The following is a 5,487-nucleotide window of genomic DNA, read 5'->3' on the forward strand; positions in this document are numbered from 1 at the left end:
AGCTCCCTGTCTCTAGCTCCCTGCACCCAGGCCCTTCTTCTTCTTCCTCTCACAGAGACAGAGACAGAGAGAGAGAGAGAGAGAGATCCTTTCAGCTTCCCTGGCCTTCTTATAAGGCCCTGTCGCTCAGTTTGGGGCATGGCCCCAGCTGCAGCCACTTCCCCCAATCAGCCAGGGTTTTACCTTGCCCAGCCCTCTGCAGGGCTTTTCCAACCCCTTCCAGGCTGGAGCGGGGGGGTCATCCCGTTACACAGCACAGAGATGAAAGATTTTCTTTCTATTAAAAAAAAAAAAGGAAATTAACAAACAAAAACCCTTCATTTAATGTTACTCACATTTGCTTTCATCAATAAAATCATTAGGAAATACAAAGTCAAGGCTTTTAAACAGGATGGAAAGGTTACAAAGTGAAGCATTCTCAGGTTAGCAAATGTCCAAAGAAGTGTTGCCCTGGCACCCTCAATTCAGTCCTCTTGTGCATTTGCAGGATGATGCAGGCTTTAATGACATGATCCCATAGTATATTTTTCCCACGGGACCCCTTCCTTATTCAGTGCACAGGGGTTTATGCTCTGGGGCTGTGTATTGAAGGAGTCTTTGGCCTGTAGGATCCCTGCCTCATTTCTTGCAGAGTTAATGTTGCACAGGCAATGCTCATTCTGGTATTTCCTAACTTGAGAGTGCTTCACTTTGCAGCCTTTTAGTCCTCTGTGCATTTCCTAATGTTTATAGCTTGCTTTACTGAGGAGAACAGTCTCCATAACAAAGGGCTTGGTTATTTTTGTGTGCGTGTGATGTCTCCATTATTTATCTGGTCAGTGTCACTAGTGTGCGCTTTACGAGACAGGGAAAGTAAGGACACTCACTGAAACAAAGCCCCTCTGATCTAAGGAAGACTGACACATACAAAGAAAGCAGGAGATGTAAGAACTAGAACGTTCTTTCTTTCTTCTGATGAATAGTCATTTATTTATTATGAATTATTATTATGATTAAAGAAAGGGTGGTGGGTTGGGGAACTTGTGTGGTGAGGAGGTTCTATGCAGAAGTTTCCATTGTTTGGCTCACGCACCTGATCTGAAGTGCCGCGCAGTGCTAGGTTTTGGGTAGCAAGCCCTCTCACAATGGCAAAAAATCTTTTCAGAACTCTGATGCAATCTTCTCTTGATGCTCATCATCTCTGGTGACCTTTAACCTTAGGCTCATCTCAAGCTCTTTCCACCTATGGAATGCTGTCTGCTGATTTGCTGCCTTCTCGTGGCATGCCACATTTCTAGCCAGATTTGTCCAGTCCTTTGTTCCTGTAGAACTCAGTGTGGCTGGAACATTAGACTAGAAGAGTTTGCAACAAAAACAGTATGCAGTATTCTGGGTTTTTGAGTTCATAAGCCATGGCCTCTCCACTTTGTCACCATTGGGGATTTCACACCAGGAATGTGTTGGATGGAAACTTCTATTTTCATTGTCTTTGGGTAACATGAAGTTTTTCACTTGCTGTGGCCTAGGCAGTACAAGGAAGTCCCTCAGGCTACTGCTCAGGTGGGTCCACAGTCCTGGATCATCTAGATTTAAGGAACTGAACTCAGCAGCAGCTGTTTCTTGTGCCTCCACCACACTCTTCTCTGAGCTATACTTTTCTTCAGGAATGTGCATGGTTACATCCATCTGAGATGGAGATATGGATGCTGCAGTAGCTGCCAGGTCTCCTGCACTCTGACTACCTGGAAGATCAGGCATCTCCTCACCACTCACATCCTCACTGGGGCCAGAAGGCTCACCATGAACATTTTGGTCTATGTATCTCAGGAGAGCTCCTTCCTGCTTAGACAGAAAAGCTTCCTTTGCTTTCTTTCTTTTTCTGAATGCTGCCTCACAGGGGCGTTTTCTTCTTTCACTCATGACTGCTGTTCTGTGCCAGCTAGAGTGGCAGGGGACAAATAAGCGGGCTGGTAGCAGGGTCTGAATGAGGGAAGATATCAGCATCTTAAGGGCCTACTCGGCTCCTACTACTTCAGTTGACTGCCTGTTCTCCTCAAGCGGGTTCAGGGAAGCAGCAGGAAATAGGAAGCTCCCTGACAAGCTGGTGTTAGTCCAGACTCCTGGGGGTGCTCGAGAGGAACATTAGAGGCTCCTCCTCCTCTCTCTCCCTGCAGCTCCTGCTGCTTTCTGTTATTCCCTCTCCCCTTTTCTCCTGCCTGCCTGTTATGTCTCTTGGGCCCCCTTCCTCCAGCACAGCACTCCACCATCCCTGTGCATCTACAGCGGAGAGAAAACATATGCACCAGCACCAGACACAATTTTCTACGCTCTGGGTCCTAGTGGTGCCCTGCCACAGTTTGGCACCTGCGGCAGCCGCCTCAGTTCACCTCATGGTAAGGCCAGCCCTGTCCTGTGGGCACGGAGAACCTAACTCCCATTGAGGTCAGCTAGGGAGGCTGGATGTGCACATTGCAGGAAATAGACGGTCAGGGCAGTATAATCCACTGAAAAAACCGTGATTTGCTAATTGCAACCCAGGCTCTCCCTGTGTGGCTCTTCGTCCTGCCTCTGTTGGCTGGAGCATGAGCAGAGCTTTCTGAGACAGCTGCTGCGGCTGTGGCCAGCCAGTGAAGCGCGTTTCCCATCATCTCTCTTCTGGCTGTGGATGTTTGACTGCAGCAGCTCCGCAGAGGTCCCGGCCTCACTCTCTAATGTCCATTCTCCTCTTGCTTTCATGGCGCTTCATGGACCATGGAGTAGCCTCAGAAAAACATCCCAGTTGTGGACACAGGCACCAGCACCGATTCCCCAAGCCAAAGTCCCCTTTGCAATCCAGGGAACCAGCCTGGGTTGTCTGGAGCGCAGGGTGTGGCCCACGGTGACTGCAGATACTGCCCCTGCTGCACAGCGACTTCTGGGACCCTCTAGCCCATCAGCACTCGGCTCTCCCGCATTCTGCTGAGCTGCTGAGATCTGTGGGAACAGAAACCCTTTGTAAGAGATGGAAAATCTCCTGCCAGGAACACTCTGTCAATGGCTGCCAGAGGCCGTCCCTGTGAAACCCCAAATGTGCAGCCCCTTGGATTCCCACAGGGGAGATCTCAGCTCATTCACTTGTCACCCGTGGCCGCAGTCTCTGACAGAGGGAATGCAGAGGGTATTTTTTTGCCAATGGTCCCTTCTGCAACGCCCATAACAGGAGGAGGTTTGGCCTTGTGATGTGAGGCCTGGGTCTGAGAATCAGGGCTCCTGGGTTCTCAGGCTCTGGAATGGGGTTTGGTCTAGTGGGTGGAGCTGGATTTGTTGACAGTGAGTGAGAGGGGCTTGTGCTGAAGAACCCTGGGTCAATCCCCACCAATTCCTGTGATGTCTACATGTGGCCATGATTTTACTTACCTCTCAACGTAGGTTATTTAGCCCATTCCTGGACACACGTGTTACATCTGCTGCTGGCCACCCCTGAGATGTAGGTCCTGACATGGCACATCAAGGTCAATCCAGCAGCTCCCATCCGGTCTTCACCTCCGCAATGGACGGTGAGCTTTAACCTGACCAGAGAAAGACAGGGTGGTGTTCTTCAGGGGAATCTGCTGGTGCTCCTGCATCCCCTGCTCCACCTCACACCCCCACACGCTAAGGGTTTTCCTAAGATACCACTAATCTTGGATAAACAAAGCAGCTGAGATGAGGTCAGTGTGGGTGGATTTACTAAGCAGACTGGTTCTAATGAAAGAACAGATTTCTCCCCTGCTCTAGGGAGATTCCCATAGGAAAAGTCTCAGATGGTTGGGGTGGGGGCAATGCAAACCCTCAGCCCCTTGAATGGCAGGAAATCAGGACTCAGGGAGTTAAGGGGTGTCTCTGTCCTGCTGGAGGGAGCAGATCTGGAGAGCAGGAAGAGCACTAGCGGCATTGTAGGAAAGCCAGTGACTTCTACCTGTGAAGGTGGCTGAAGCTTCTGGCAGACACTAGAGTCCCAGATCCTTACACCTCCTTTGGGGATCCTTTCCCTAGGAATAAAATAAGGACACCACACAGAGAATGACATTGGAATTCCAGGTCTGGGATTCAGGTAAAAGGGATGATCTCACCCAGGCTACGTACCAGGAACCTGATTTTTGCCCCAAGAGCCACAATTACCCAGATGAGGTTTTCTTCCTCATTTGCTTTCAGGTTATTTACTCACAGTATTCATTTGTCTGCTTTGCCGGTCTCCATTCTCTGCAGCTGTTCATTGGTTTTAGTCACAGTCTTTCAGTTTTTGCTTCTGTTTCCTCTTCTTACAGTGTAGCATCTGCTTAGCACTTTAAAAAAAAACAATTCAAAACAAAATCCTGATCCTACATTGAAGAGAAAGGTTCCTGAGAATTTGGCTGCAGAACTTTAGTGTCTGCATATTTCAGTCCCTATTATTTATTCAGGTGCAGGTCTGAAGCAATCTGCGCCCCCAAGAACGCCCATATGACGCACAGGGGGCCCTTAGAATACCTGTTAAAAGAGAAGAAGAGAGTAGATTAAAAGGTGGGGAAATCAAGCAATGCATCAGCACTTCTCTGCATCATTGAAGCACCAGACATGGGTTCTTTCCCACTAGACAGATGTCCAGAAAGAAAAAGGCCTTCAGCCAATTATTTCCTTACACTCTGAAGGGGTGAAATTCAGCCCTGTGCAGACAGCCAGGGCAAGGTCTGTGAATCACAGCGGGGGTAAGTGGCACTTCACTGCACAGGTGCTGGGAGACTTCGGTGGCACAGTTTTCCTCCTGCATTGGAACAGCCGGCTGGAATCCTGTGAGGTACAGAGCAGAGAGAGGTTAGGGCCACAACGTTCACCTCAGAGGCTGAGCTTCTGCAGACTTTTGGGATGTTCCCATCTGAGGAGGAGGATTTTGGCCAGCCCCAGCTCAGAGCTTTCTGTCACTTCAACCAGTGATTCTCTGGCACAGTTGATCTAAAGCAGCTGAACTTTTCAGGCCTTGCGCCCATCTCTGACCCCCTCCCACCTCGCATTGCCCTCTAACAGCCCTCTCCCTTCTCTCGATCCCTGCCAAGCCCAAATACAGAGCCTAGCCCACGATCCTCCTCTCTTAGACCCTCTCCTCACACGACCCTCCCCTACCTTTGAGAGGCTGATCCCGGTGCCCTTTACCCAGCTCCTGGAGAAATCGTGGCTCCTCAGGACAACCTGGTTCTTCCTGGTACGCCGTACTGGACCGTAATGGCTTATTTTCATCTCTGCTTCAGAGATCCCACGGCTGTGGGGAGCCCAGAGCCCTTTAATTTCCCCCCGCAGATCCGTCAGCCAGGCTGGGGCCAGGATTTAAAGCACCGAGCTTTTTAATTCCCAGCCCAATCCCAGCTGCCAGAGCTGCGGTGGGAGGGAAGGAAGGATTTAAAGGGCTTTGGGCTCCCCGCGCCACCGGAGCTCTAAGTCCTTTCAATCCCCGCTGAGGAAGCCGTCTGGCTCTTGCCGCTACTCTGTACTGGCCCGTACCGGCTTACTTTCATC

The 5,487-nt window shown here is 50.2% G+C and overlaps 1 long non-coding RNA gene across 1 annotated transcript; it reads right to left on the bottom strand.

The window, feature by feature from the left end:
* Positions 1-3,475: 3,475 nt before the first annotated feature.
* LOC123352856 lies at positions 3,476-4,855 on the bottom strand. The gene is made up of 4 exons (XR_006574299.1): positions 4,620-4,855; positions 4,166-4,467; positions 3,917-3,989; positions 3,476-3,527 (listed from the first exon to the last, which is right to left on the bottom strand). It is a non-coding gene; the product is annotated as an uncharacterized LOC123352856 (long non-coding RNA).
* Between the last annotated feature and the right edge of the window lie 632 nt (positions 4,856-5,487).

The sequence above is a fragment of the Mauremys mutica genome, chromosome 19 (genome assembly GCF_020497125.1).
Source record: "Mauremys mutica isolate MM-2020 ecotype Southern chromosome 19, ASM2049712v1, whole genome shotgun sequence".
Taxonomy (NCBI): Eukaryota; Metazoa; Chordata; order Testudines; family Geoemydidae; genus Mauremys; species Mauremys mutica.